General features: G+C 33.5%; 1 protein-coding gene across 4 annotated transcripts in view; it reads left to right on the forward strand.

The window, feature by feature from the left end:
* LOC142333549 (uncharacterized) overlaps positions 1-22,076 on the forward strand; it is a 72,644-nt gene that overhangs the window by 38,185 nt on the left and 12,383 nt on the right. The gene's annotated exons all lie outside the window — the stretch shown is intronic.

Consider the following 22,076-nt stretch of genomic DNA (forward strand, 5'->3'; position numbering starts at 1 on the left):
ACAGGATAAGATTGTAAATGATGTCGGTATACGTAATGTATATAATTGCAGCATATATATATATATATATTGTGGTATAGAATTATATATATATAATTTTAGTGATGAATCTATGACTATTCCTTTTTTTTTATTTAAAACAAAAGTTTAAAATATACAGTATTGTGTAATACGAACTCTAGTATTACAGCGTTGGCAGCGCAGAATAATTTTTGTAGTTCTTCTCTAGCGGGAAATCTAGTTCTTTAATAAAAATTTCTTACAATAAAAAAAACTGGAGATTTATTAAATTAATAAAAGTCTTTATAAAATTAATATATTTTTTTCAATAAATAAATTACAGACATAAATTAAAATATTTGTTTTGAAGCACCTTAATAAAACACTAAGTTGTTATTATTACGTAAATATTTATTTTGCCTACGTATATTATTGTATAAAGTATAGAATGTCATTCTTATTAACTAATCATTCTCATTAACCATTCATGTCATTCTTATTAATTTAAACTAATATTTAGAAAATTCAATATGTTAACTTATGTGTTTATATAAATAAATAAATATATATATATATATATATATATATATATATATATATATATATATATATATATATATATATATATATTTATGTGTTTATATTTACGAAGTTTTTGCAAGTTAATGCAAATTTTTGCTAAAACAAATGGTTACTTGATCTTTAAAAAATAACAATGCCCACCTTTACCAAACCATAAAACAGAAATATTGTGTTCGTACAACTCAACACAATACTTCACTTAAAAGAAAGGGCCTTTTTTCAAGAAGAGATGGCTTCAGTTGTCATTTTCAATAAACTGCCGAACAATTTAAAAATCTTCCCATCAGTTTATTTTAAAACAATTAAAAAATGTTCTTTTACAGAAAGATTATTACTCTGCTGATAAATTTTTAAGTAATAACTAATTAAAATAAAAATTCATGATTTATCTGTATTCTGTTCAACGTGCAAAAAAATATCTGTTCAAAATAATTTTCAATAATACCTTTTGAAATGAGAATTACTTTGTAGTATTTTTTTATATTTCACATATTTATCATAACATTATTTCATTTGTTTGCATTTAAATGATTAATATGTTCTTGAATCACATCTATTTTTATCTTATAATTTGTTTTTACATTAATGATTCACCTTATGTTGATGCGATCTGTATAATGTATTATTATGTTCTGACCTGAATAAAGATTTATCTATTTAAAATATATAACAAAGATTATACTACGAATCAAGTTAGCTGTGAATAATTATTTTGGGAAGTTTTATTTTTAGATGGGAAACTTATAAATACAATTTTTTTGGGGGGAAAATTTAATACTTATAATAATTTGTTCTTGTAGAACAATGAATAGATGTGTTGAATATTTATAATTGACTTGAAGGACAGAAAGCTTTCTCAACAGCAATTAACTCCTCTACATTCTGTTTTATTCTGGCTGACATTCTATAACAGCTGCCAATGGATGATAACAGAGTATTATTTATAGCACGTGAAAAAATCCATGTCTGATCTGGGACTCGGTACGTTTTTGTTTTATGCCCTCCACTTTTTCTGCATTTTTTCATATAAAAATTACTTAATGTAGCATGTTTTATAACAATTGATGAATAAAACATTAGAGAAATACTGTAGTAACACTATAACTCGATAAAAATAACCCAATAATACATTAGAGAAAACACACTAACATGCTGTTTTATACTGGCCATTTTAAACACATTAACATATTTTACGTATTAAAAATATAAGCACTATTGCTTATAATTATAAATATAATCTAACCAAACTTAACCTACGCTCGTTAACCTTGACTATTTAACAGTAATGTTTTGATTATTTAAAAAATAAATAATTGCAGTAATTACTGAATTTATTATTTAAATAATCAAAATATTACTGTTAATTAGTCTGGTTAGCAAGCATAGGTTAAGTTTGGTTAGATTATATTTAAAATCTCTCTGCAAATACCCACTGATTTGAAAAAATTCTTCCTCTATTGTAGTTTCTTTTTGAAAATGAGGACTCATCTATTTCTATCATCATTCCTGGACCACTTACCTTTTTTGGGTTTTTTAATAAATGATCAGCACAAACGTCTCTCTTAGCTACATTTTCTAATCCATTATTACTTCACTTGACATAAATCTATACTTGCTTTGCTCGCTACTCTTGACTAATATGTTAATATGTTTAAAATGGCTGGTATAAAACAGCATGTTAGTGTGTTTTCTCTACTGTTTTATTCATGAATTATAATAAAACATGCTACCTTAAGTAATCTTTATGTGAAAATGCGAAAAAGTGGGGCGAGGGGGGGGGGGGTGAGATAAATGAAAAAGTACCTGGGACTCAAATCCAGAACTGTCAGAAGAAAGTTAAGATATGCTACAACTCTATAATATCATCAAATTCTGAGATAGTTTACAATTAATATTACAATGAAAATATTTTTTAAGCGATCAAAAAGAAAGAGTTGTTTTCCATTCAATTCATTTGTTTTGGTTTATTTATGTTTAAACCTTTCTCATGACCAAATATGTCAATTATTTTCAGTTAAAAAAAAATATTTTTTAGACAGTTTCTTCGATAGTCCATCCCTTAAAATAAAATATGCAAAACCCCTTGGCTAAGAGTTCCTTAGTACCTTCTCTAATATGTTAATGAAGAGAGAAAATATTTTGAGCACAAATATTCATTGATATATCATAATATTATATATCGATGAATATTAAAATATTATTTTAATTTCATTCATGGATATTTGCGACATCCATATTATAAATAAGGCGGCTCATTCGTGTAATATTTTCAGCCTATAGTTTTTAATTATCATTGAACATCTTTGTAAAATATCCACAGGCAATGTAATCATTTCTCTACAGAATTATATTTTATCTAGCTCTATTAAAAGTAATTAAACAATTAATTTAGGCAATTTGAAATACTTTAAAAAACTATTTTAAAACCATAAAATGATTTCTTTAATGCATTATATTAAAAAACTACATGCAACTTATAATTTTAAAAAAAATTCTGATAAACAACAACTTTGTTTATCAACTTCTTTGTTGATAATAACAACTTTGTAAAAAAGAAATTTAACAACTTTATTGCCACGCTGATTTTTCAAGCCCTTTTTAACTGGTCTTGTTATTTCAATCGGAATCTCACATAATATCAACATCAGATGATGAGATCTAATTTGGAATTTTAAATACAATTAATTTATACGACATGAAGACTTTATGTAGCATGTCATTTTGTGTGATTATTATGTAGACACGTTTGCCATATTATAATTTAGAAATTTATATACTTAGTCTTCTATTACGCCAACTTTTAATGGAGTTAATCATGTTTAGGAATTAAATATCAGGCTTTAATGTTTAAATGTCAGTTTTTTTATTTATTTATAAAAAGCAAAAAGAGATTATAGGCTAAAAAGAATCATTCTGCTGCATATTATAAATAATGTTCCATCAAATTTGGAAGAAAGTAGTAGGCTCAGTGATATTCAAAGGATGCATTTTAAGTGCTCACTATATTCAGTTTTCTATTGTTAAAAATGTTTCTTTTTTACAGAACAAAAATCAGAAAATAGACATTTTTCCTTCGGTTTTATTTATGTTTGTACAATTAGTATTGCATGGACTTTCTCAATAAATTTATATTTTTCATTTTATCTAATCTATTTTTATTCATTTCATATTTATTAAATATAATTTTTTAATTTTATAAAATAATTATATTTTAATAACATTTTCTCTCTAAATAAATATTAGTTGATAAAGCTTACTATTTTTTTACGCAAGTATTTTATTTGTAAAAATTGAGTAGATGCATATTTCACCTAGCAAGAATTGGAGCAAACATAAATAAATATCAATTCCTAAGCAACCGACCAGCAGGAATCTTCTAGCAATGGGTAAACTGTAACAAATTTTAAGTAAGCAACCATATTAACCAAAAAGATACTAAATCTGCAAATTAATGAACTATTTTATATTATATGTTATATTCCTGCTGTATGGAATTAATACAGTAAGAGAAAATATGCCCCACTGGGAATCCGTGAAATCCTGTTTGGGTTTCCCCATGCTTGGGCCGCTAAACTTTTTCTGTTTAGCCTCCATCAGGTATTACTTCAGAGGATGAATGAGGATATGTATTGAATGTAAATGATGAAGTGTAGTCTTGTAGAGTCTCAGGTTGACCATTCCTGAGATGTGTGGTTAATTGAAACCCGACCACCAAAGAACAACGGTAAAATCTTGATCGGAGGAGCTTTGTAAAATAATCAATTTTTTAATTATAAAATAAAAAATTGATGTTGTTAAAATCCATATTAATTATATATAACTATTTATATTAATAATAATAATAATTTTTTTTGCCCTCAGTTGTGCATTTTTAATGGAGGCACATATTCACCACGTTGCATTACCAACAGATATATGTGACTTTTTTTTGAGGGTAACCTTGATGCGTATAATCCCATCACATAATCTGATGTGTATCGCCTCAGAACGGGACTGTTTATTTGGATAAACATTATTCGCACCTAACCTCCAGACCTGGAGGCCATTCCTAATCCGCCCCACATGCTACCCGCCTTTCAGTTGAGGCCCAAGCAATTGCTATTTATCAGTATTACTCTCACAACCATGAGGGTTGTTTCAAACATTACTAACCAGTGGGCGGCCCTCTGGTTAGACGGGAATGGGGAGTGAAGCGAGCTCTGCAGCTCTGTAGTATATATATATATATATGTATTAATGTATTAAACCAACTACATTAATTGTTTTTTTTTTTTTTTTTTTTTTTTTTTTTTAGCCACTAAACGACATAAAAGAAAAAACAATAAATTATGAAAAAATAATACACCTCGTTGAACAACTTAGTGAAAATTGAAAAGGACTACAGATAAAAAAGACAATGAAGTAATTCGAAAGAAAGAATAAGACGAAAAATAATATTTGTCACAGAAATAAAGAACAGAACGTAAAAATGTTTATTTTTAAGATGTTAACATAAAATGTAATTCAAGTAATTGCTAAATTACTTTAATGTAAATAAGAATTAAACAAATAAGTCGTCTAGACAAATAGTGTAATTTTCAGTTGTTGAAAAAAACCATATTAATACTTATTTTATCAGATTAAAATGTTGAAGATTCTGTTTTACTGCTTGAATCGTACTGTATGTATATACACATGCAGTATATATATATATATATATATATATATATATATACGAGGGTAAGTCAATTATTATTCGCAATGTAGTTATAAATTTTATTGCAATACAAATAGGAAACTTACATGTACATCATTTTTCGACATAGTCCCCTTGCATTTCAACGCACTTGGTCCATCGTCGCACAAGCTTCCTGATATGCCCTCATAAAACAAAGTTTTCGATTGAGCTGCGAGCCAGGAATGAACCGCTTCTTTCACCGTTTCGTCAAAGGTAAATCGACGGCCCCTTAATGCCTCTTTGAGTGGACCAAATAAGCGTTAGTCAGAAGGGGCAAGATCAGGACTATACGGAGGACGAGCCGGTACTTCGGCGGACGAGCGTTTCAGCAGTGCGGGCAGCAGTACGTGGACGGGCGTTGTCGTGTAACAACACAACAACTTCCGACAGCAGTCCTCGGCGTTTGCTTCGAATCGCAGGCTTCAGCTTGACAGTAAGCATCTCACTGTAACGTGCACTGTTTATTGTCGTACCCCTTTCCTCATAATGTTCCAGTACCGGGCCTTGTGAGTCCCAAAAACCGTAAGGGTCAGTTTTCTTGCAAACGATCGGGTCTTGAACTTTTTTTGCAGGGCGAATTTGGATGTTTCCATTCCATATTCTGCCGTTTACTCTCCGGCTCGTAACCGTGGATCCGTGTTTCGTCACCGGCGATGATTCTGTCTAAGAAGATATCCCGTTCGTTACCGTAGCGATCCAAATGTTTTTGGCATATGTCCGAGCGAGTTTGTTTATGCGACTGTGCGAGTCGTTTTGGGACCTATGTTGCACAGACTTTATGAAACCCAGGTCTGTCGTGGATGATTTCGTAGGCAGAACCGTGACTAATTTGCAGACGATGTGGCGCATTGTCGATAGTTACTCCTCCCTAAGAAAACCGTGTCACGTGCACGCTCAATGCTTTCCTTATTTGTGGCGGTAAACGTTCGTCCGGCTCCTTCGTCGTGCGTAACATTTGTGCGACCGTTTTTGAATTTTTCAATCCGTTCGTAGACGCTCCGTCGCGGCGACACACTGTTCCCGTACTGTACCGAAAGTCTTCGATGAATTTCGGCCCCTGATACACCTTCCGACCGCAAAAAACGGATCGCTGAACGTCGCTCTTTGGTGCAAAGAGAAAGCGGAGCGGCCACGGTTAACGGCAGGGCAGCGATAATGGAACTAACCTAGTGGCATCAAACCTGCACAGACGTAACAACAATTAAACCACGCATGCGTCATCTACGCAACACGACATAAACAAAAATATAACTAAATCGCGGATAATAATCGACTTACCCTCGTATATGTAAATAATTATATTTTAAACTTCATTCACTGGAATTCACAAAGCGATTGAAAAAATAACATTACCGTGTAAAAATATTTTATATAAAAAAAAAAAAAATAGCCAGGATAAATCGCCGATCTCGATGGCGGATTGATAGCGTCTCGGACATTCATCCGGAAGTCCCGGGTTCGAATCCCGGTTAGGCGTGGAATTTTTCATACGCTACAAAATTTCGTTCCCGTATCCCACGCGCAAACTTCAACCTTATGCAGCTATATCATCAAAGAAACAAAAAAAATGTCTGGACAAAATAAAATGCATTAACATAAATAGATGCAGACAGATAGACTTTCATATTTACATATTACATTTATCGAAAGAGAAATATTATTTCTATACAAGTTTTAAATGTGTTAAGAATTAAAAAAATAAGACTGCCAAAAATAAGAACTAACAAAAAAAAAATAAAAAAGAATGTCTTTTAGGCACCTTCTGGGTACGGTTTTCTAAATTCGTATTTGATTTTTAAAAAAGCGCATTCTGAGCGCGTTAGGCGTGCGGGTGACAAACAGTGCTCTGTAATATAGGATAATTAAAGAGCATGCGGCTGACCATTCTGTATATAGTTTTTTTTTTGTCTTCAGTCATTTGACTGGTTTGATGCAGCTCTCCAAGATTCCCTATCTAGTGCTAGTCGTTTCATTTCAGTATACCCTCTACATCCTACATCCCTAACAATTTGTTTTACATATTCCAAACGTGGCCTGCCTACACAATTTTTTCCTTCTACCCGTCCTTCCAATATTAAAGCGACTATTCCAGGATGCCTTAGTATGTGGCCTATAAGTCTGTCTCTTCTTTTAACTATATTTTTCCAAATGCTTCTTTCTTCATCTATTTGCCGCAATACCTCCTCATTTGTCACTTTATCCACCCATCTGATTTTTAACATTCTCTTATAGCACCGCATTTCAAAAGCTTCTAATCTTTTCTTCTCAGATACTCCGATCGTCCAAGTTTCACTACCATATAAAGCGACACTCCAAACATACACTTTCAAAAATCTTTTCCTGACATTTAAATTAATTTTTGATGTAAACAAATTATATTTCTTACTGAAGGCTAGTTTAGCTTGTGCTATTCGGCATTTTATATCGCTCCTGCTTCGTCCATGTTTTGTAATTCTACTTCCCAAATAACAAAATTCTTCTACCTCCATAATCTTTTCTCCTCCTATTTTCACATTCAGCGGTCCATCTTTGTTATTTCTACTACATTTCATTACTTTTTTTTTGTTCTTGTTTATTTTCACGCGATAGTTCTTGCGTAGGACTTCATCTATGCCGTTCATTGTTTCTTCTAAATCCTTTTTACTCTCGGCTAGAATTACTATATCATCAGCAAATCGTAGCATCTTTATCTTTTCACCTTGTACTGTTACTCCGAATCTAAATTGTTCTTTAACATCATTAACTGCTAGTTCCATGTAAAGATTAAAAAGTAACGGAGATAGGGAACATCCTTGTCGGACTCCCTTTCTTATTACGGCTTCTTTCTTATGTTCTTCACTTGTTACTGTTGCTGTTTGGTTCCTGTACATGTTAGCAATTGTTCTTCTACTCTGTATTTGAACCCTAATTTTTATAAATGCTGAGCATTTTATTTCAGTCTACGTTATCGAATGCCTTTTCTAGGTCTATAAACGCCAAGTATGTTGGTTTGTTTTTCTTCCTTCTACTATTAATCTGAGGCCTAAAATTGCTTCCCTTGTCCCTATACTTTTCCTGAAACCAAATCGGTCTTCTCCTACCACTTCTTCCACTCTCCTCTCAATTCTTCTGTATAGAATTCTAGTTAAGATTTTTGATGCGTGACTAGTTAAACTAATTGTTCTGTATTCTTCACATTTATCTGCCCCTGCTTTCTTTGGTATCATAACTATAACACTTTTTTTGAAGTCTGACGGAAATTCCCCTTTTTCATAAATATTACACACCAGTTTGTATAATCTATCAATCGCTTCCTCACCTGCACTGCACAGTAATTCTACAGGTATTCCGTCTATTCCAGGAGCCTTTCTGCCATTTAAATCTTTTAATGCTCTCTTAAATTCAGATCTCAGTATTGTTTCTCCCATTTCATCCTCGTCAACTTCCTGTTCTTCCTCTATAACACCATTTTCTAATTCATTTCCTCCGTATAACTCTTCAATATATTCCACCCATCTATCGACTTTACCTTTCGTATTATATATTGGTGTACCATCTTTGTTTAACACATTATTAGATTTTAATTTATGTACCCCAAAATTTTCCTTAACTTTCCTGTATGCTCCATCTATTTTACCAATGTTCATTTCTCTTTCCACTTCTGAACACTTTTCTTTAATCCACTCTTCTTTCGCCAGTTTGCACTTCCTGTTTATAGCATTTCTTAATTGCCGATAGTTCCTTTTACTTTCTTCATCACTAGCATTCTTATATTTTCTACATTCATCCATCAGCTGCAATATATCGTCTGAAACCCAAGGTTGTCTACCAGTTCTCTTTATTCCGCCTAAGTTTGCTTCTGCTGATTTAAGAATTTCCTTTTTAACATTCTCCCATTCTTCCTCTACATTTTCTACCTTATCTTTTTTACTCAGACCTCTTGTGATGTCCTCCTCAAAAATCTTCTTTACCTCCTCTTCCTCAAGCTTCTCTAAATTCCACCGATTCATCTGACACTTTTTCTTCAGGTTTTTAAACCCCAATCTACATTTCATTATCACCAAATTATGGTTGCTATCAATGTCTGCTCCAGGGTAAGTTTTGCAGTCAACGAGTTGATTTCTAAATCTTTGCTTAACCATGATATAATCTATCTGATACCTTGCAGTATCGCCTGGCTTTTTCCAAGTGTATATTCTTCTATTATGATTTTTAAATTGGGTGTTGGCAATTACTAAATTATACTTCGTGCAAAACTCTATAAGTCAGTCCCCTCTTTCATTCCTTTTGCCCAGCCCGTATTCACCCACTATATTTCCTTCCTTGCCCTTTCCAATGCTTGCATTCCAATCTCCAACTATTATTAAATTTTCATCTCCTTTTACGTGTTTAATTGCTTCATCAATCTCTTCGTATACACACTCTTCCTCATCATCATCATGGGCGCTTGTAGGCATATAGACGTTAACAATCGTTGTCGGTTTAGGTTTTGATTTTATCCTTATTTCAATGATTCTATCGCTATGCGTTTTGAAATACTCTACTCTCTTCCCTATCTTCTTGTTCATTATGAAACCTACTCCTGCCTGCCCATTATTTGAAGCTGAGTTAATTACTCTAAAATCACCTGACCAAAAGTCGCCTTCCTCTTCCCACCGAACCTCACTAATTGCTACTATATCCACATTCACCCTATCCATTTCCCTTTTTAAATTTTCTAGCCTACCAACCTTTTTTAAGCTTCTAACATTTCACGCTCCGACTCGTAGAATGTAATTTTTTAGTTTTCTGGTGACCCCTTCCTTAGTAGTCCCCACCCGGAGATCCGAACGGGGGACTAGTTTACCTCCGGAATATTTTACCAAGGAAGGTGCCTCCATCATTGCTATATGAAAATGCAGAGAGCCACATTTTCTTGGAAAAAAAGCAGCTGTAGTTTTCCATTGCTTTCAGCTGCGCAGTACTCAGAGGACTGAGTGATGTTGATATGGCCGTTTAAGTCATTGTGACTCACGCCCCTAACAACTACTGAAAGAGCTGCTGCCCTCTTTCAGGAATCATTCCTTAGTCTGGCTCTCAACAGATACCTCTCCGATATGGTTGCACCTTCGGTCCAGCTACTCTGTATCCCTGAGCACTCAAGCCCCCTCACCAACGTCAAGGTCTCATGATTCATAGAGGAGGAATATAGTATATATTCTTATATAGGAGGTATATAGTATAATTTTATTAAAATAATACCGATTTAAATCGGTTCACCCGTTGAACTGCTACGGTATATACCTCTAATTACATCAAACACATTTTGGAGCAGTCGTGTAAAGAGAAAACCTTTTAGTTTAGTTTAAATAAATCGGTAGGAAGATCTTTTAAACGATTCGATAATCTATGAAAAACGTCAACGGAAATATAGTAAGGGCGTTTCTCGTAAGTCGAAGTATCGTCTTAAGTTATACGAAAATAATTCCGTTGTTTGGCTCGGTTAAGGTGGATATTGTTAATTTTACTTCTGTGTACGAAGTTAAGAAAGTATTGTAATCGCAAAAAATGTCGGTTTTCAGATTTCAACGGAAATATCCATTTTGACCATCCCTGAATCCATTTTGAACAGTTTCGCCGTGACGTCTGCACGTATGTATCTCGCATAACTCAAAAACCATCAGCCGTAAGATGTTGAAATTTTGGATTGTTATAACATCTAGTTGTGCACCTTCTCTTTTGATCCAAAACATTTGGATTTTGGGCTTTTTCTTAACCGCAGTAATAAGCCCCCATCGAGAGCTTTTCAACGATATATCATAAGCGGTACTTATTTTCATCGGTTCCAGAGTTATAGCAAAATAAGATTTTAATTAATAAAATATTTGGATCTTAGGGGAAGGTACATCGGTTCGAATCAGATTTCATCTCCTTTTTTTTAATTTAAATATACTGATTTATTAAAAAAATATTGGAAAATAAATTTTACGATGAATAATAATTCAATAATAACAAAAAAAAAAAAAAAAAATATCAGAAGTTATTAATGAAAAAAATTTTATATAGTTTTAAAAATATGTATATGTAATTTAATAGGCGTACAAGAAAGTCATGAGTTGTCCACATCAGATTTTTTTTCAGTTAAAATTGGGTAATGAAACGTAGAGATTTGGAATAACTCCCCCCATAAAAATGTTCACCGATTGTTATACTATTCTTTGTAACATTAACGGCTGCAACGGTTTACGGGGAAGTAAAAGATATGCTAAATTTAATTTTCGTTTTGAAGAAGTGAATTTCTATTCCAAAAAAAAAAAAAAAACAAATAGAAATTTCTGTGTGTTTATAGGACACTTTTTTCTTGTAACAGCAACTTACTAAAAAAATATCGTAGGAATATTTTAAAATCAAATGAAATAATCTGTTTTTCCTTAAAAATCAAGTTTTAACATTTTAAATCGTTAAAATAATTAAACAATTAAAACAAGAACGATTAAAATAAAGAATATAAAATCGATATTTATATAGATTAATTAAGCGTTTAAAAAAAAATTTATTTGATTTTTTTATTTTTAATTATAAAAACCTTTGTTATTCTATAATAATTATTAAACTTTACAGACGATGTAAGTAATTAAAATTAACGATGATAATACCGATAAAATATATCAAAGAAATAAAATACGTGCAATAAAATAGTATATAAATTACCCGTAAAGCAAATTAGATTTCTATTAATTAAATGTATATAGAATGTCACACGAATAAATGGAAAAAAAATTCAGGCCGCTTTATAAGAAAAACTAAAGAAAACACGTTTTCTTTTTAATATGTAAACTCTTCGTTTTATTTGTTAGTTTACGAAAAATTTTTGTTCCGAGAGTAAAATGAAACCGTACTGAAATCTTTTTTTTTTGAGATGACGGTCATCGAGTGCTTTGATTATTTTGTTCTGCGAGAATGGAAATTTTTACCGTATGAAAAGTGCCCTACCTGACCGGGATTAAAACCCAGGCCCTCTGGATGGAAGGCTGAAACGCTACCGCTCCGCCACGGAGATCGGCGTACTGAAATTCTTAAAAGGGATAAATTTCATATGGTTTTTAATCTAAAAGTTTTAATATCACAGGTCCCGATTTGCTATTGTAAAATACAAAAAATTATTATCACCAACCGCAATTACTGTAGGTTTATATACGATAACTATGTTAAATTTCCCGTAAAATAAAAAAACAAAATTATGCTAAAAAATTTGTAAAGAATTTAATTCCGATAAGATTTATATAAGCAACATCAACTGAATATGAAAAAATATGAAAACTAGTTTTTTTTTGTCTTCAGTCATTTGACCGGTTTGATGCAGCTCTCTAAGATTCCCTATCTAGTGCTAGTCGTTTCATTTCGGTATACCCCCTACGTCCTACATCCCTAACAATTTGTTTTAAGTATTCTAAACGTTGCCTGCCTACACAATTTTTTCCTTCTACCTGTCCCAACAATATTAAAGCGACTATTCCAGGATGCCTTAATATGTGACCTATAAGTCTGTCTCTTCTTTTAACTATATTTTTCCAAACGCTTCTTTCTTCATCTGTTTGCTGCAACACCTCTTCATTTGTCACTTTATCCATCCATCTGATTTTTAACATTCTCCTATAGCACCGCATTTCAAAAGCTTCTAATCTTTTCTTCTCGGATACTCCGATCGTCCAAGTTTCACTTCCGTATAAAGCTACGCTGCAAACGTTTACTTTCAAAAATCTTTTCCTGACGTTTAAACAAATTATATTTCTGACTGAAGGCTCGTTTCGCCTGTGCTATTCGGCATTTTATATCGCCCCTGCTTCGTTCATCTTTAGTAATTCTACTTCCCAAATAACAAAATTCTTCTACCTCCATAATCTTTTCTCCTCCTATTTTCTCATTCAGCAGTCCATCTTTGTTATTTCTACAACATTTCATTACTTTCGTTTTGTTCTTGTTTATTTTCAGGCGGTAGTTCTTGCGTAGGTATTCATCCGTGCCGTTCATTGTTTCTTCTAAATCCTTTTTGCTCTCGGCTAGAATTACTATGTCATCAGAAAATCGTAGCATCTTTATCTTTTAAACTTGTACTGTTACTCCAGATCTAAATTGTTCTTTAACATCATTAACCGCTAGTTCTATGTAAAGATTAAAAAGTAACGGGGATAGCGAACATCCTTATCAGACTCCCTTTCTTATTACGGCTTCAGTCTTATGTTCTTCAATTGTTACTGTTGCTGTTTAGTTCCTGTAAATGTTGGCAATCGTTCTTCTATCTCTGTATTTGAACCCTAATTTTTTTAAAATGCTGAATATTTTATTCCGGTCTACGTTATCGAATGCCTTTTCTAGGTCTATAAACGCCAAGTATGTCGGTTTGTTTTACTTAATCTTCCTTCTACTATTAATCTGAGGCCTAAAATTGCTTCCCTTGTCCCTATACTTTTCCTGAAACCAAATCGGTCTTCTCCTAAACTTCTGCCACTCTCCTCTCAATTCTTCTGTATAGAATTCTAGTTAAGATTTTTGATGCAGGACTAGTTAAACGAATCGTTCTGTATTCTTCACATTTATCTGCCCCTGCATTCTTTGGTATCATGACTATAACACTTTTTTTGAAGTCTGATGGAACTTCTTCTCCTTTTTCATAAATATTACACACCAGTTTGTATAATCTATCAGAAAACTATTTGGAAAATTCTATTTTTTATTAAAAACATAACCGGTCGGGTTAGTCTAACGCATTCGTTCTCAAAGTGGGCGCTAAAGCCTTCACGGGGGGCGGTAGAAGGCCCACAGAAAATTGGGGGTGTTAAGGGGACTTTGGAAGGGGATGGCTAATTAAAAATTGTTTTCCTGACATTTCAAGCTAAAATTAAATACCTACTACACTAGAACAAAATATTAAAGGGACACCTATATTTTATGATAAAAAATGACTGTATTCAAACTACTTTAACTTCGCAACCAAGTGGCTTAGACAGACGAATAAAAAAAATTAAAGCTTGAATATTCTACTTTTTGACAACGTACTTGATTTCAAAAATAATCAAATAAAAAAAAGAATTCAGCGAAAAGTGTTAAAAATTTGGAAGTTTTTTTCTTCGTGTTTGATCGAGTGCATGGGGTAAACGAAATTTTTTCAGTAAAGTGCATTAAAGTCGTTTAAAAGCTCTTAAGCTTTAAAAAAAGCTTAAGGAATTAAAGTCGTAATTTTAGCTTTAATTTCTTTTTTTATGACTCTACGACTTTCTGAACCAAAATATTTCACTTTAAAGAGTAAAGGCCACTTTTGTCTTTAATACTGCATATCTCTCATATAAGCAACGTGTCGGTTCAAATAAATACGGAAATTAAAGTGTTCATTTTTTCGAAAGCAATTTTAAGAAAAGTACTTCCAAATATGATTAAATATGCGTTTTAATACCTCTCATTTAAAATTTAAGTTTCGACTCAGAAACGGGATATACCACGTTTAAAAACAATAATTGCAATTGCTGTTTTTAAAAGCGCATCTTAAACGATTATTATTTTTTAAAAATAGTAAGTTTAAACATTTCGGGGGCGCTAGAAAATTTTTTATTCTTAATGTGGGCGATGGGTGAAAAAGTTTGAGAATCAATGGTCTAGCGGTTAAACTCAGCTGATTTTCAAAGCGGAGAGTTCCAAGGTTCGAATCCTCATAAAGGCAGTTGCTTTTTTTGTACGAATTTGAATACTAGACTGTGGATACCGGTGTTCTTTGGCGGTCGGGTTTCAATTAACCATACCATTCAGGAGCGGTCGACCTGACTCTGTTTAAGACTACACGTTTAACGTCAATTTATACTTACGTTTGTAATTACAGGCCTGGCAAGCCGGTAGCAGTAATTGTATTTATCTATACACGCACACCCACATCTGGCAGCAGCTGCAAGAATCGGTTGAAATATATGTGTATAAAAACACAATAAACTGTAATGCGACAGGAAAATAATATACAATAGCTATCAAAAAGAATCATTCGATTTGAAAGGGATATATTTCATAAGAAAATATTGAAAATTTTATTTACCATGTTATATACGAGGCGTGTGAGAAAAGTAATGAGACTGACTTTTTACTTACCAAAGTTTTTATTTTTTTCAAACAATAATATTATTCCCTTCAAAGTAGTTCCCTTGGGTAGCTATACACCGGCGGAGTCGTTGTTCCCGCTCCTGGTAGCAGCGCTGGAAGGCTTCAACCGGTACGGCTTTTAACCGGTCGGTCACAGTCTTTTGAATGTTCTCCAGAGTTCTTAAATGACGTCCTTATAAGACACGTTTCAATTTTGCGAAAAGGAAAAAGTCACAAGGACTCACGCGATTCACTCTTTTCCTGAGCCTTTCAAGGACACCTTTCTAAAACACTTGGTTGACGGTTTATTCTGGAGGAGCAAATTATTTATGCACGATACCCCCGCCGTCAAAAAAGCAAATCGGCACGATTTTGATCTTATTTTGTACTCAAATATCCAGGATTCGTCACCTGTGCTCACACGATTGAAGAATTCTTGGTCGTTGTCGATCCTCTCAAGAAGATCAACGCACACGTTTCTTCGATCGTCCTTCTGTTCCGTCGTGAGGTTTTTCGTCACCGATTTCGCACAAACCTTTCGCATGTTCAAATCGTCTGTCAAAATTTGATGTACAGGAAAAGCGTTTATTTCACTCGTCATCGAGTTAAATAAAAAATAAGATGAGTTATTCACTCATCTTATTGTCAAACGACGGTCTGATCTTACAAGAACCCTCACACCCTCGACGTTTTCGTCAGATTTTGAAGTCGAAGGTCTCCCTGAGCGAGGTTGATCTTCAACGTGTTCTCGGCCTTCCAAAAATGATTTGTGCCGGCGGAAAACTTGCGCTCTTGATAAGCAATGTTCATTCCTATACACAGAGCGCATCGCAAAGTTCTCTCGGAACTTTCGTAAACCGTTCTATTCGTAAAAATAATGAAAAACGTTCACCGACATATGTCCTAAAATGCTTCGTTTACGATTAGTGAAACGGTTAGTGAAAGATTTCGATCGGAATTCAGCTACCCCGGTGAAATGAGGTCGTACTGACGTTTTTAGGACGTTAAATAACGACCAGATTTGGTGATTTCTCGTGATATTTGACCTAAAAAATGAAATAAAACAGATCTCAGAACCGTCTCTGCAATAGTTTTTAAAAAATCTGGGATGAAAACCACTAAGTTTGGGTAAAAAACGTTATTTTTATGTTTGAAATAAAATAACTTTATTAAACGGGTAATAAGTACGTAAAACTTTTAATGAAAACTTGTAGAGAATTTAATTCTAAACAAAACGGTTTAAGATAAATTGAATAAAACAAAGGAAAATTCGAATTTTATTCCTCTTTTGACATAACTTCAACGGTAAACCGATCACGTTCAGATTAAACTTTCGCTAACGACAGCACAATTCACAGTACCCTAAGTACTTAATGTACTTAGCAAAATGAATTAGCACTAATATAGTATTGCGCATTTTTGATCGTTTGTTATTTGATTCCCGACTTTTAAATAATTTTTCAAAGTAATTTATTTTATTTCTGTCGTTAATAAAAAAAATTATTATTTAAGTTGTTTTTATTTAACCATTTTTGTGTTAATTTCCAGTTTATTTTTAATCTTTTAAAAGCAGTTTTAACAGTAAATTTTGTTTTTATAAATTTTTCTCATTACCAAAAAGAAAGAATTTGGTTTTCGTTTACGTTAAATAAGTTCTTTTCTAATAAGTACAAACGCAGTAATGTACTGTTTCTAAATAAAATTGGAATTTTTCTAATTTTCTTTGTTTTATTTAACTTGTCTTATACCATTTTGTTCAGAATTAGATTCTCTACAAGTTTTCTTTAAAAGTTTTACGTCATTATTACCCGTTTAACAAAGTTACTTTACGTTAAACAAAATAACAGGGGTTTTACCCTAAATTTCTTAGAGACTACTGTAGATAACGGTTCTGGCATCTATTTTATTCGATTTTTCAGGTCAAAAACCATAAAAAATTACTAACTCTGATCCTCATTAACGTACTAAAAATTTCAGTACGATCTAATTTTACCGGGGTAGCAGAAATTCGAACGAAATTTTTCACTAGCCGTAATTCGCAAACGAAGCATTTTAGGACATATGTTTACGTGAACCTTTTCCATTATTTTCACGAGTAGAATAAGTTATGAAAGTCCCGGGAGAACTTCGTGATACACTCTGTATAACTAGACATTCTTTGATGAGTATTTGTATGCATCACGCTAATAAGAGGAGAGATTTATATAATGCAACTAGTCGTTTATTGTTAATGCTTGATATTGATTTGGGTAATTTTGTTTCTATTCAATCTTTAAAGAAGTATTTGAAGGATTTTTCTGGAAATTGACTACGATTTTAACAGCATATATTAACAAATTTAATTTGGGTATTTTTGTTTTTATTCTTCTAAGCGATGTTTTTTATAGAATTATTTATTAAATGTTGGATGTGTTGTATAAGTGATATTGTGTTTATATTTGATTTATAATATATATTTTGGTTTCCGATAAATTATTTTCTTTCAACTTTGTGTGGTATTTAAGTAATATCGTTTTAAACGAAAATTATGATTTTTTGTTTGGTTCCTCTATGTTTAACTTTATTTTTGGTCCCCGCTCAAGAATTTACTTTCGAGAGCAGGCTTGATGTGTATTATTAGAAATGATTTATTGTATCTACTATTTTATTTATTGTATCTATTTTATTTTCAGCTTTTGATTATAGTTTTGTATAACATCGTATTTATTCGTGTAAATTTAAATAAATGAAATTCCTAATTCTTAACTTTGTAGCCTCCAATATTAAAATGTTTCTTTTTTTTTGATTTAACGTTACAATACAGCGCGTATTAAAAAGAATTATCCGATTTCAAAATTATACCTGTGTAACTAGGCGCTATCAGAGAATGAAATTCGCACTATTTGAAAGTTCGCATCCTAGAGTTTCAAATTCCGGCTGCCAGATTGCAATACTAGCGTTCAAACGTACGCTAACGTCAGCGGTAAAAAACACGGTCTTTATGGAACAGAAGTGTTCTATAATTTAGCAACACAGAGTTCGTAATAACGGATCAGCGTGCGTTCCAGGATCGATCCACGATCGGCTAAGAACTTTCGTCACCGGTTGAAAAACTTTGAAGAATCGGAGCGTTTATGTAAAAAAGGAAGAGTCTAGGACGAGCACGCACGCCAGAGAAAAACGTACAAAGAATTCAAGAGGATTATCAACGAACCCCAAAAAAATTCAATCGTCGAGGTAGCCGAGAACCCTCATATAACTTTTTAGCGCGTTTTAAAAGGATGTTTGCGTTTCAAGCCGTACCCGATATAACCGATGTAAGCGACAAAAGAAACGTAAAGATTTCGGTGATGCTTTTAGTCTATTAAAACGACGATATTTTCTTACCGCGATTGATTTTTAGCGATAAATCAATATTTTATTTAAGCGGTAAAGTTTCACGTCACAGTATTCGCTATTCGAACTTGAGAATCGACACAAGATTGTACAGCACGGCCGAGATTCACCAAAAGTTAATGTGGTGCGATTTCGTTTACAAATATTTAGGACCTTTTTGTTATTTTGCGAAAACACAGTAGCTGGGCGTTCTTATCTTGACACGACTGAATTTTTCCACAGCTAAATGAAGATTCTGAATAATCAATTTTTCAGGAAAGTTTGGCCTCGCCACGTCGACACGACCAAGTTTGTCGGTGTCTAGATGATATATTGCCTCGACGACAGAGGAAGCCCAAGATTTAACATTGTACTCTTCGCCTCTTAGGTGTAATGTCTTATTCCCAGACATTACACCTTGTGGACAAAGCGAAACAAAGCGTTTATGATTCACCGTTCACCATTATTTGCCTCCTTTCACTAATCGCGGCGTCTCGAACGATCTTATCTGTTTTCTGAAGCGGGTGGTTCATGATGAGTGGTAAACAGAATAGAATGATACCGACAACGATAAACTTCGTCCGGTTAAGAAGACTGTGTCACCTGGAGCTCCTCGTACGCAAATAACCGTCGAGAAGACGTTATTATTTGCCGTTCGCGAATAGAGCGCACTAGGCTCACTCATGGATATCTGATGACATAATCAGAGGCACCAATTTGTGCTCGCTGCGACTGCCGTATAACTGTGCACCGCATCCTTGTAAACTGTACCTCTTACGCGGCGTAAAAAAAAGGAAAAATCATTGCTTGCCGATTTGGATGAGCTGAGAGCCAGAATTAAAGTTGCAGTCATTACTGTAACAGAAAACTGCAATGCGTTCCAGAAGAATTGAATTATATTGTCATCCGTGCAGAACATACGAGGTGTGTGAAAATGAGATCGGTAACACTGCGAGCGATCTGGCAACGCTGTGTCTACCGGTCTGTGCTAGACCGGTTTGTTCATCCCTTCCATATGCTCAGTACGAGTTTCAAATCCGTTCAGCCAACACGTTATTTTTGACAGCGCCATCAGTGAAGTTGTGTGTTATTACGAAAATGGAGCATCGGAATTTAGAGCGACGTTGTGCGATCAACTTTTGCGTTAAACTTGGGGAATCCGTGAGTGACCTTTGAAAAGTTAAAACAGGCCTACGGGATCATTGCTTATCAAGAGCGCAAGTTTTCCGCCGGCACAAATCATTTTTGGGAGACCGAGAACACGTTGAAGATCAACCTCGCTCAGGGAGACCTTCGACTTCAAAATCTGACGAAAACGTTGAGCGTGTGAGGGTTCTTTTAAGATCAGACCGTCGTTCAACAATTAGGATGACGGGTGAACGGTTAAATTTAAACGCTTTCACCGTACATCAAATTTTGACAGACGATTTGAACATGCGAAAGGTTTGTGCGAAATCGGTGCCGAAAACCCTCACGACGGAACAGAAGAAAAATCGAAGAAACGTGTGCGTTGATCTTCTTGAGAGGATTGACGATAACCAAGAATTCTTGAATCGTGTGATCACAGTTGATGAATCCTGGATATTTGAGTACGATCCTGAAACAAAGAGGCAAAGCGAAGAGCGGCACACTCCGTTATTTCCTCGACCGAAAAAATGTCGAATGAGCAAATCAAAATCAAAACCGTGCCGATTGGCTTTTTTGACAGGAGGGGTATCGTGCATAAAGAATTTGTTCCTCCAGGACAAACCGTCAACCGAGTGTTTTACAAAGATGTCCTTGAAAGGCTCAGGAAAAAATTGATTCGCGTATGACCAGACATTGCAGACAAGTGAATGCTTCATCGTGACAATGCCCCGTGTCACACGGCCATTTCCATCAGGGAAATTTTGTTTTTCAACCCCCCTATTAACCTGATTTGAATCCTTGTGACTTTTTCTTTTTTCCGAAATTGAAACGTGTTTTAAAAGGATGTCATCAAACTCTGGAGAACATTCAAAAGGCTCTGACCGACCGGTTGAAGCCTTCCAGCGCTGCAACCAGGAGCGGGAACAACGACTCCGCCGGTGTATAGCTGCTCAAGGGAACTACTTTGAAGGGGATAATATTATTGTTTGAAAAAAATAAAAACTTTGGTAAGTAAAAAGTCAGTTTCATTACTTTTCTCACACACCTCGTATATAAGTATATGTGCAGATAAAAATAATCGCAAAAGAAATTTACATCACTATCATATAATATTAACTGATTTTAATTATTAAAATATTTATTTATTTATTAATAGAAAATCGTTTTAATTTACATTAGTTGACTATGGACAAGCAGAAGAGGGTCTGTGTGTTTCTGTAATAATCCGGTATTATAGCTTTATATGTTTTTAATACCGTTTATCATACCGGAGTAAAACCTACTCGCTTCAAATAAATAACTTCAAAAATAATTGCAATAATAATTACGTTATAATAATTTTGTCAAAATTTACTAGAGATACAGTTCTGGGACCGATTTTATTCATTTTTTAAGTCAAAAACCATAGGAAACAATTAAATTTATCCTAGAATTTAAGTATCAGTTTATTTTTATCTTTTTTTATTTTCATAAATTGAATATATCCTGAAATTCTTTCCGTTTCTTTCTAACGTATTCCTTTTTATCCCAAAAATAATAAGGAAAAGAAAAAAATCATTCGTATTTTAAATACATGATTTTATAACATGTGAATGAGGTGTAGTCTTGTACACACTCAGGCCGACCGTTCCTAAGATGTGTGGTTAACTGAACCCTAACCTCCAAAGAACAGTTTACACTGTCTAGGATTCAAATTCGTATAAAAAGAATAACCCTATCGAACCAAGGATCGTCGACTTTGAAAATCAGCCGTTAAACAACCGAGCGGTCCGTGCGTGTAGTATTTTCTTTTTTATTTTCTTTTTATTTTCCTGTTTAGCCTCCGGGAATCACCGTCAGGTATTACTTCAGAGGATGATATGTACGAGTGTAGTCTTGTACATTCTCAGTTCGATCGTTCCTGAGATGTGCGGTTAATTTAGTCGACCGCCGATGAACACCGGTATCCACGATCTAGTATTCAAATCCGTATAAAAGTAACGCCTTTACTAGGATTTGAACGTTGGAACTCTCGACTTCGAAATCGGTTGATTTGCGAAGACGCGTTCACCACTAGAGCGATCCGGTGGGTTGCAGTATCGTTTACTATTCGAACAGATTGCGACATACGCGTTAGCAAAATAAATAAATATTTTAAATAATAAAATCAAAAATACAAATAATTACGTAATTATTAAAGCTGATTATGTTTACTTATACGTTCAAATTTTAAATT

This window comes from Lycorma delicatula, chromosome 13, assembly GCF_047948215.1.
Source record: "Lycorma delicatula isolate Av1 chromosome 13, ASM4794821v1, whole genome shotgun sequence".
NCBI classification, from domain to species: domain Eukaryota; kingdom Metazoa; phylum Arthropoda; class Insecta; order Hemiptera; family Fulgoridae; genus Lycorma; species Lycorma delicatula.